Below are 11,486 nucleotides of genomic sequence, written 5' to 3' on the forward strand. Positions count from 1 at the left end.
ATGTTTTAAATCTGTTAGTTTATATTAGGCGTGACTTTATATCATAAAATATTTTATGCAATTCATTAACATATTACCGAAAATCTAGCCTTGCCTTTGAAATGAAATAATTCTATTTCTTATAATAATAATAGGCTTTTGGAAGCAATAATTTTTAAAATTCCATATTAAAAATATTTATTAAACTCTTCAATGTTACATCAGTTTTCCTCCCACACACCCATACTGTAGTCCTGGTATAAGACACATAAGGAGTAGTAATCAAGAATTAAGTTTTTCTTTTTAAAAACTGTCAAAAGCTTGCTACACCAGCATCCAGCGACAGGAGGAGAAATGTCTCCAGTCTACTACACTTCCCTGCAAGCCAGGTTTTAATTTGTTGAGAAGGGGGAGGAAAGCCTATAAAAATCTTGGCAAAATACAGAGCTGCTAATTTAATCAATTTTAGTAGTTAAAGCAGTGATTTCAAGTGCTAACACAATCTGTTGAAAGAACTAATCTCCAAGGTAGGGGAGATTCATTTATTTCTACTTTTTCTTCCCAGTTTTCCAATCTAAGGACATGTGGGCAGCCATCATGCCATCGCCCCCTCCCCCAGTTTAGGAGTCTTAGGCTCTAACGCAAACCCTGCAAGAGCAGAGAAAGAGACTCTTTGCCCTGGGGAGGGCTTTCCAGGTGCAGATGAAGTAGACCTCAAGTGATCAACACCTGTAGCAACTGATACCTGTCTGAGTGCATTAAGAGCCACAAGAAAGAGCTGGGTGCTTTCTTTGCATTGCCCCCGCCAGAGAGGAATGCTCTGCCTCTCACCTGAGTCTGAAATCTCCCAGTTCTCATTGCCTCTCATCATTATATTTCTTTTATAGCAAGGTAGTGGTACAATATTTTGATGTACTAACAGATATGTTTCTAATTCCTGGTAGCTCCTTTATACCCCCGTGTAAAGCTATACCATGAGGAATTCATCACATTGGGGAAGGGTTGTTATAGCAGAAAAGGCTTTTGGGGTATGATGAGCACAAACCCTGAAGATCTTAGAGCAGGAACAATCTGGACGATCTCTAAGTGCCACCTCTGAAACTAGATAAAATTTACTTGAGCTGAAAGGATAAAGAGAGAGAATTAGAAGAAGATTTACAAGAAAGTGTTCAGGGACTTTTCTCAGCTTCCCCTCATACCTGATGAGTAAGAGAACTCCAGGATACAGCCCAAGGAGGTTTCAAGATAACCCAGTCCTGGCTGGGTGGGGTGGCTCACACCTGTAATCCTAGCATTGTGGGAGGCTGAGGCAGGAGGACCTGAGACCAGGAATTTGAGACCAGCCTGAGCAAGAGCAAGACCCCACCTCCACAAAAAATAGAAAAAAACTAGCCAGATGTGGTGGTGTGTGCCTATAGTCTCAGCTATTCCGGAGGCTGAGGCAGGAGGATCACTTGAGCCCAGGAGTTTGACATTGCAATGAGCTATGATGATGCCGCTGCACTCTAGCTGGGATGACAGAGCAAGACCCTGTCTCAAAAAAAAAAAAAAAAAAGACTCCCCCGTCCCCACCCAGCATAGTGAGGCCACAAAAAGGTATCTGGGCTATGTGCCTCCACAGGTGGGACAGAGGCGACTCAAAGCATCCCCTTAGTGGGGATGAAGCAAAATGCTTTCCACACACCTGAGAGTAACACAGCCCTGGCCAAGGGCTCAGGCACCCCACCTTGTTTTCTGCACTCTAGGAATGGTGAGGAAACCATAGAAGTGGGGAAAGAGTATATTGAGAGAGGCTGTGCAGTTAGGAGAGACAATGAAACAGCCACCTGGACCAAAGACAGAGGACTCAGATAGGATGTGTTATATTCTGGCAGATGCAGGCATGGTCCGATGAACAAGGACAAGCCACCATCCGTCCCTACCCTGATGCTGTGGCACTATGTAAGTCCCCAGATCTCAGAGGAAAAGAGCAGTGGGAACCCTAAATGAACTAAGATTTAGTATCTACCACTTGGCAGAACAACACTCAAAAAAGAAATTGTAGAAGTTGTAGAAAGATGGAGAAAGGTTCATTTCTTGTAAAACTGATTTGTATCATGAGATTTATGCCAATCACATATATCCCGTAGAATTTCCAATAAATGTACACCATAGACAAACTACTTTGAAAAAATGTCAAATGCATTAGACCTAGAATAAGAGTTGGACATCATGTAGGAATGTGAAGAAAAGAACATCTTTGTTGTGTTCTGATCAATATCTTCAGATTGGAATCACAGGCTTACTGTCTTTCTTTGGGCATGACAGAACTATTTTCCTTAGTTTGTTCAAGAACGGATTGACTGATATCATTAAGATTCTAGAAATAACTAAAGGATTGTCCTGCACGCCTGCTTTCATTAACTGCTTAGTTGGAGTGCTGACAAAGCACTGTTAACCTTTCTTCTCAATTCCCATGGTGAAGTGATCCCAAATGTCACTACCATCATTCACCTCCACATCAACTGCCATGCCTCTGTCACGTCATGATGACCTGGGATAAAGGACACTGGGTGGTGGCAAGAGTCATCAGAAATCATAGATTACCAGGGGTCCTCAAACTACGGCCCGTGGGCCACATGTGGCCTGCCAAGGACATTTATGGGGCCTGCCGGGTGTTTTTGCCACCGCTGCCTGTCCTGCTTAGCAGCCGACTCATCCCAGCCCACAGTGCACGTGTGGAATGTGCGCTGCACTCTCCAACAGTCTGAGGGACAGTGAACTGGTCCCCTGTTTAAAAAGTTTGAGGACCCCTGGATTAGACAAACCAGAAGAGACCCCAGGAGAGCATTTATTTCAGTTCTTGCTTCCAACCAGGTCTAGGTCTGCAGACAAATCATTCAAGGAGAATGATTGTCTATTCTTTTTTTGTTGTTTTTTGGAGACAGGGTCTTGCTCTGTCACCCTGGCTAGAGTGCAGTGGCATCATCATAGCGCTAGACACTTCTGTGAAGTGCTCTCTCTCCCTCAGAAGGTGCTTGTGTGGAGATACTCAGGAGAGGACCAGAAAGAGCTCCCCAGTTGTGTCAGCTCTGAGAAAGGAAGAAACAAGAATTGGAACCTGAGGCACGACACCCCCACTACTTAGCCCAAACAGGGTCACCTCATGCGTAGTAGCTGTCACAGGGGAAGCCAGAACAGATTTTGGTAGCAAAATATCTTGAAGTTCTAAAGTCTCTACATGAACTTTGAATGGACATTACTTTGAGACAAGGATTTAAGATGAGTTTGAAAAGAGTATTTCATTTCAAACTTCTTGCCAAACATGGCAAGAAAACCAGAAAAATATTGTTAAGTGATCAATAAAGGTTAAAGGTTAGTGGAAAATGTAGTAAAGTGTACAAAGGTACTTGTGGGTTTTGTTTTCCTAATGAAATTTTTAATTACACAGGTAACATCAAAACACATTCTCTTTGTGAAAAAGTAAGCATTAGAATTATGGCTAATGTCCTCTTTGATCAGTTCTCCCTGCCCCCAACCTAATAGTCTCCCTAGAGGAGAGTCGCTCTTTTTCTGGCCAGAGCAGCGCTTCATGGGGTAAAGGAAGATGGCGGGGCAGAGGATGAGGTGAGTCAGTTATTTCCTCTATTCTTGGACACATACAGGTCAAAAGAGATTCACTGAGGGTTTCTCAGTCCAACTAAATCATGATGCGATTAGGAGAAAGAATCTATAGTTTTGGCATATAGTCTTTCATTTTTTAATTTAATAATTGGTATCATTGCCAATTTGTTTCTTTTTGTTTATCTTTACAAAATGTTTTTGTTGCTTTGGGCATTTTCTTTTCTTTCACCCTTCTTTTTTTTTTTTTTTTTTTAGAGACCAAGTCTTGCTCTGTCTCCCCACGCTGGAGTGCAGTGGTGCCATCATCGCTCATGGTAGCCTTGAACTCCTGAGCTCAAGTGATCCTTTCACCTCAGATTCCTAAGTAGCTGGGACTATAGGTGTGAGCCACTACACCCAGCACTTTGGGCATTTTCAAAAGAAGTTAAGGCATATCAAGCCCAACTAATCTTCCATCATTAACCTGGAAGCTCTTCCTTCAATTTCCTGTGTCATCAATCTTGTCTTCTCATCTCTGGAATGCTGTGATAATTTCAAAATGGTTTTCCTGTTTCCCTACCTAATCTCCCCATCTTTCTTCTCACAACTTCCCTCTGATTCATCTAAACATGGATATAGTTAAAAAATACCATTATTATTTTTGTCAATCTTCACCAACTTCTTCCTGCCTGTAGAATAAACTCCCAATTTCTCAGGGTGGCATTCCACAATCTGATCCCAGTATGAGTCATACACACTACCACTACTACACGCACATCACTACTCAAACTTCACTTCAACCATTGTTCCTGAACGTCCTATGGGCCATGCCTGTCTTGACATCATCACCTCAGTCTTTATCCCATATGAATTCTGCCTCCTTCATTTCTCTAAATTCAATCTATCCTTTGGAGTAGTGTGCCAGACATGAATTTTACTACGTAGAAATTCTGTACCCATTTGTAGTACAATTTGATGATACATTTCAATAACCATAGGCACAGTTCAAATTCTTGGACTCAGTAATCCCACTCCTGAGAATTTATTCTTTGATAAACAGAAATAGAGGAAAGGTTAAGTCAATTATGATATGTATGCTTAATAAAATAGAATGCAGCTATTTAAAATTATAATTAGAAGGACTATATAGCTTATGGAAAATGCTTATGATAAATAGAAAAAGCAGACAATAGGCGGGGCGCAGTGGCTCAGGCCTGTAATCCTAGCTCTCTGGGAGGCTGAGGTGGGCGGATCGTTTGAGCTCAGGAGTTTGAAACCAACCTGAGCAAGAGCGAGACACTGTCTCTACTATAAATAGAAAGAAGTTAATTGGCCAACTAATATATATAGAAAAATTAGCCGGGCATGGTGGCACATGCCTGTAGTCCCAGCTACTAGGGAGGCTGAGGCAGAAGGATTGCTTGAGCCCAGGAGATTGAGGTTGCTGTGAGCTAGGCTGATGCCACGGCACTCACTCTAGCCTGGACAACAAAGTGAGACTCTGTTTCAGAAAGGAAAAGAGGAGAGGAGAGGAGAGAGGGGAGAGGGGAGAAGGGGGAGGGGGGAGGGGAAGAATGGAGGGGAGGGGGAGGGGGAGAGGGGAGAGAGGACAGAGGAGAGGGGAGAGAGGAGAGGAGAAGAAAAAGCAGAGAATAAAATTGTGATTAAATCTGGAAACCTGGAAAGGGAACTAAAGAAACAGTTGATTTGTGAGGGGGTGGGATGGCAAGAGAGTGGGTAATTACTTTTTCTCCTATTTGAATTCCCTTGTTGCCATCTTAAGGCTGTTCTTATAATATATAGTTGCTTTGAAGAATAATCTAGAGTTCAAATTAAAAATATCTGATCAGATCCATGAATTAAATCTTTTTCCTCTTAAGATTTCTTAGTATGATAGTGAAGGAGGGAAAAGGTATTTAAAACACAACAGTAAAGAGAATGAATGGGAGAGGTGCTCTATATGCTAGGATTAAGTTCATTTTGAATAACAGAAAAATCCAACATAAGAGTGTCTTTAAGATAGAAGTTTATTTCCCTTGTATGTTCCAGAAATCCAGAGGTACTCAGCCCAGTGGTAGGATATCAGACTCCTTAGTTTTTGCTTGACTTTGTTTCCAATCCCAAGACAAACTTATGGGCCAAGGTGGCTGCTGGAATTCTAGCCAGTATATCAGCAGTCCTGCCAGCAGAAGAAGGAAGGGATGAAGAAAGGTAATTCCTTCCCTGTAAGATGCTTCTTACTCAAGGGACACTTTCACTTATATTCCACTGGTGAATACTTAGTTACGGGGCTGCACCTAGCTGTGGGAAGAATGGGAGATTTAAACTTACTTCCGAGTGGCTTCATGTCCACTTAAAAGTTGGGAGGCGCAGTGGTATGCACCTAGAGTCCCAACTACCCGAAGCCTGGGGTGGGAGGATTGCCTAAGCCCAGGAATTTGAGGCCAACCTGGGCAACATAATGAAACTCCATCTCTTAAAAAAAATAAAAAAATAAAAAAATGGGAGTTCTCTCATTAAGGAAGAAGATACAACTAATATTGTGCCATAGGAGCCATTAGCATTCAAGAAATTTCCTCAGATTTTTGGGAGACAAAAAGCAAGCAGAGAACTGGTACTGACTGATAAAACAGGGCAAAAAAAAAAAAAACCATGTAGCAAGAATAAGCATTGGATATCTTCAGACAGGATAATCAAAACTGACCTCTGTGAGCTCGCTGACTCTTCTGCCTATTCTAAACTGCTGTTGAGATCCAACAGGGAATATTAAAGTTTGATTATTGCACTTTTCAACTCCAGAATTTCTTTCTTTCTTTTTTACAATTTCTACTGCTTTTTTTCTTAATTTAACTTTTTAGAGATGAGGTCTCGCTCTGTCACCCAGGTTGGAGTGCAGTAGCATAATCATAGCTCACTGCAACCTTGAACTCTTGGCCTCAAGTGATCCACCTGTCTCAGCCCCCTGAGGCATTGAGACTACAGGTGTGTGCCACTGTGCCCAGCAATCTCTTTGTTGATAGTCTCTGTTTGGGGAAACATTGTTCTAGTTTCCTTTAATTCTCTATTTGTGATTTCCCTCTTTGGCCATAGGTAAGATAATTGATTTAAGGTCCTCGTTGGCCAGGCATGATGAATCATGCCTATAATCTAAGCACTTTGGGAGGCTGAGGCAGGAGGAATGCTTAAGGTCAGGAGTTCAAGATAATCCTCGGGAAAATAGCAAGACTCTGCCTCTATAAAAAATGTAAAAATTAGCTGGGTATGATTGTATGCACCTGTAGTCCCAGCTACTTGGGAGACTAATGCAGGAGGATGCCTAAGCCCAAGTGTTTGAGGCTACAGTGAGCTATGATCATGCACTCCAGCCTGGGCAGCAGAGCAAGACCCTGTCTCTAATAAAGAAATAAATAAATAAAATCTTTGTCTAGTAAGGGCTTCCTCAGAGACAGTTTCTATTGACTACTTTTCTTCCTGTGTATGGCCGCACTCTCCTGTTTGTCCCATAATTTTTTGTGAAAAACCAGACATTTAAAATATACAACATGGTAACTCTTATAATTGGAATCTACCCTGTTCCCCAGGGTTTGTTGGTGGTGCTGCTGTTGGTTTGCTTAGTTGCTTTCCCGGATTAATTCTGCGAAGCCTGTATTCTTTGTCTTGGGCAGCCACTAAAGTCTCTTTTCAGTTAGTTTAGTGGTCCGTATAATGATAGGACAGAGATGTCCTTAAATGCCTTGAACCTACATAAGTCTCCGAGCCTTGGCTGAGGGGCTGCGTGTGTATGTATCAGGACATAGTTTTGATACTCCAACAAGACAGTTTACAACTCTGCCTTAGCCTGAACTTCCTGCTTGTGCAGAGTCCCAAAGTGAGCCAGAGGCGAGAGATTAGGGCCTTTTTAGGACTTTCTTGAGCATCAGCACAGCTCTCTACATGTATGTGACCTTCTAAATTGTTGGGAATATGTTAAAGTTTTTAAAAGCCTCCTACAAACCTCCCATGTCCAAGTTTTTCCTCTTTAAGTGTTTTTGTGGGTCTCTTATGAGCCCCAGCTTCTAACACCACACAAGACACCTGTGATGTTAAACAATTGCCACCAACTGTTCTTGACAAATGCCTGCATATAATACTTTTTGCCCAGGGAAATTTTCGAGTCAAGTTGAATGAAGACAAGGCCTGAGAATGGGGCTTTTCAGAGAGCCCCCAGACAGGTCAAATAGCGACAATTTTCTGGGTATGGGGCTTGTGCAGAGCTCCAAACCCATTCTGCTCCTCCAGGGACGCTAGATTTTTGGTTTTTCACTGATATTGTAGTTGGGAAACCATTGGTTTACAAGGCTAGTGCAGAGCTGGGGAAATGGGGATGGAATTGGAGCAGCTTAAAATACCATAAATAAAGCTTATAAAGTTTTTACTGGACTCAGCTGTTTTTCTGAGTAAACATTCCTCAGATTGTTGTAAGCCTTTTGTTAACTCCCAAAGTTCTGAAAAAGTCGATTTTGCTATTTTTTCCTCAGGGTTATTGTTGCTTTTATGGAGAAGTAGGTTTTCAGAGGTCTTTACTCTGACATTCTGGAAGTCAGAATGAACATAAGTTTGAGCTGAGTGAGAAGTTCTACTGCAACAGTAGATGACATGGGGACATGGGCCACCTGCTTATGTAACTTAGCTATGCCCTCTGGCTCTGCATATGCCTTGTTCTGGAAGTATCACCTCCGCCTTACAATGGATTGCTGCTGGGTCTGCTGATGCCATGCCTTAGTGTGCAGCTCTGACCACATGGTCAGGCACTTGGTCTCCAGGGCCCAGCAGCATGCCAAGAGCTGCTTTTCGCATAGTGTGTAATTCTCTGCTGCAGGTGGCATGGCCTAGCTCCAGGGCCCCATGTGTCTCAGTTATGACTTTCATATTGGGGTTGGCATGATCTTCACATGATGCATTTTCTTATCATAGATTCCCCTAATACCATATGACACCATGGGTCCCCTGGCCCAAGAAGCTGAGCTGCTGGTACTGTAGCCTGGAACCACTGTGGAGCCCTCTCCTGCTCTGGGCCTCACTCAAAGCTGGTGGACTTCCTTATCACTTGGTAAAGTTTAAAGCAGTTTTCCCAAGTGTGTAATATGTTGCCTCCAGAGCCCAAAGAGGCCTGCTAGGCCTTGCGCTTCCTTCCTAGTGGTGGGAAGTGCAAGACAGAATAATTTGACTTTTACTCTGGAGGGGACATCCCAGCATGCCTGAAACCACTGGACTCCAAGAAACTTCACTAGTGTGGCAGGCCCCTGAATCTTGGTAGAACCCTCTGGAACAAATGTGTCCTATCCAGGGCTTCAACAAGTATTGGAACTCTTGCTCATCTGGTCCAAATAACAGAATGTCGTCAACATAGTGGACCAAGGTAATATCCTGAAGAGTGTCCACATGGTCAAGGTCCTTTCAGAATTTGTTATTACAGAGAGCAGGAGAGTTAGCATAACCCCAAGGCAAGACCATAAATGTATACTTTCGTCTGTCCCAAGTGAGTGTGAATTTATTCCAGATAGGGATGGATGAGAATACATCCGCCCAATTAGCCAGACATGGTGGCCCACACCTGTAGTCCCAGCTACTCAGGAGGCCGAGGTAGGAGGATCACTTTAGCCCAGGAGTTCAAGGCTTCAGTGAACTATGATCACAGCACTGTGCTCCAGCCTCGGTGACAGAGTGAGACCATGTCTCATAAAAAAAAAAAAAAAAAAAAAAAAAAGAAAAGAAAAGGAAAATGAAAAGGAAAGGAAAAGAAGAATGCACTGGTGTATTGGTCAGGTTAATGGCTAATACCACATATCTGAAGCCATGCCAATCTGCTCTAATCACACTTGTAACCCAGCAAGTGCCATTGGGACTGCTACTTGGATAAGTTTGCCATCCTTCAGGAACTGTCTGGCATTTTGGTTGGGGTCAGCCTAGTGAAATAAGTGGGGAAAACATCACCCCTGCATTTGTTAAATTTTTAAAGATGGTTTTAATCTCTGCTGTGTTCCCTGGAGTACAATATTGTTTCTGATTTACTCTCTCTTGGATGGAGCAGGAGGGAGTAGTTTCAGAAACTTCTCTTTGGCCTTTGCCCTTTCCTACTATGATAGCCCTTATCTTACAGTCTAAAGTTATTGGGAGAAGCAATCAGCCTTGGATTCTGAGTGTCCCTGCACATTCTTGCTGAATATGCCAAGAATGTAAGACCCCGCTTCTCTCTACTTAAGAGATTTCTTAGGGTTGTACATGCAGCAATGAGCCTTGAGAGATGAGCTAACATCTCCCTCCGGACAAGATAGTCTTGCACAGTGCTTATAAATAATAGTAGATTCCCTAAGCGCAATGATTTTCTCCTGCTATGTGACCCACTGCATGTACAGGCATCCATCTGCACCCACTGCAGCGCCTCTGTGGGAATGGGGGAGTAAGGGGACAGATGCAAACTTGATGCTGACGCTGCTTGCTGTGCTCGAATAAAGTCCTTTGTCTCTGACCCAAGAGTCTCGTATTCAACCAGCAACCGTAAAACAATAACAGGCTAATTTACAGGCTAACAGCTTTTAAGAAGGGTAAAATCCTAGTTTCTCACAGCAATGATTAGAGGTGGGAGGTTCTCCCAATGCCCCAGTATTTCCATTTCATTTACACACTGACTTTATACATCTGGAACTGAGAAAATCAGGTGGGTCTCTGGATCCACTCTGAGCTAGACCTGGGCCAAGGACTCCATTTATTACCTAGTCCCAATACACTCCCACTTTAACAGGGAGACCATGATAAGGCTTTGGGTCCCCAGGTATCAGTGTTAACTCAGGCCTTATATCCAATAGTCCTCAAAATGTTTGGGTAAGGTTGGGCACAGTGGCTTATGCCTGTAATCCCAGCACAATGGGAGACTGAGGCAGGAGGATCACTTAAGGCCAGGAGTTCAAGACCAGCCTGAGCAATATAGTGTGACCCCATCTCTACAAAAAATTTTAAAATTAGCCAGGCATGGTGGTGTACACCTGTAGTCCTAGCTACTTCGCAGGCTGAGGTAGGAGGATCACTTGAACCCAGGAGTTCAAGGTTATAGTGAGTTATGATGATCCCACTGCACTCTAGCCTGTTTGACAGGGCAAGACCCTGTCTCTTAAAAAAAAAAAATGTTTTCAGTATTGCCCTTTCCTGAGGAAATGGCCATTGTTTCCTCTGGAGAAGGATTGAGGAATCATGATTATGTGCACTTGCTATGGTGGTTCTTCCTGGAGACGTGGGCTCTCCTTCCATCTGGGTTCTGGGGTATTACGGTGACTGCCCTCAAACTTCTAATCATCCATCCTTGCTTCCTTCTGGTGATACAGGTTGAACAATTCACTTTATGGCTGCCCCATCTATCTTGCCCCAGGAATATCATGTTCTTACTAATTTTCTCCCTAGCTCTCCTTGCATTAGGTCCTCCTTGCTATCTCTGTGGTGTCATTCATTATGGTAATCGTGGCCACCTTGCTGCTAAGAGTTAAGTGCTATCACCTGGGATACTACACGTTACTCTCAGGGAGCCTAGTGTCTTTTTTTGTTTGTTTGAGACAGTCTTGCTCTGTTGCTTAGTCTAGAGTGCCGTGGTATCAGCCTAGCTTACAGCAACCTCAAACTCCTGGGCTCAAGTGATCCTCCTACCTCAGCCTCCTGAGTAGCTGGGACTACAGGCACGTACCACGAAGCCCGGCTAATTTTTCCATTTTTTGTATAGATGGGGGTCTCGCTCTTGCTTACCATAGCTCACTGCAACTTCAAACTCCTGGGCTCAAGCAATCCTCCTGCCTCAGTCCCCTATGTAGCTGAGACTACAGGTGCACACCATGACCCCTGGCTTATTTTTCTATTTTTAGTAGAGACGGGGGTCTCGCTCTTGCTCAGGCTGGTCTTGA

Source organism: Microcebus murinus, chromosome 18 (genome assembly GCF_040939455.1).
Source record: "Microcebus murinus isolate Inina chromosome 18, M.murinus_Inina_mat1.0, whole genome shotgun sequence".
Lineage (NCBI taxonomy): Eukaryota > Metazoa > Chordata > Mammalia > Primates > Cheirogaleidae > Microcebus > Microcebus murinus.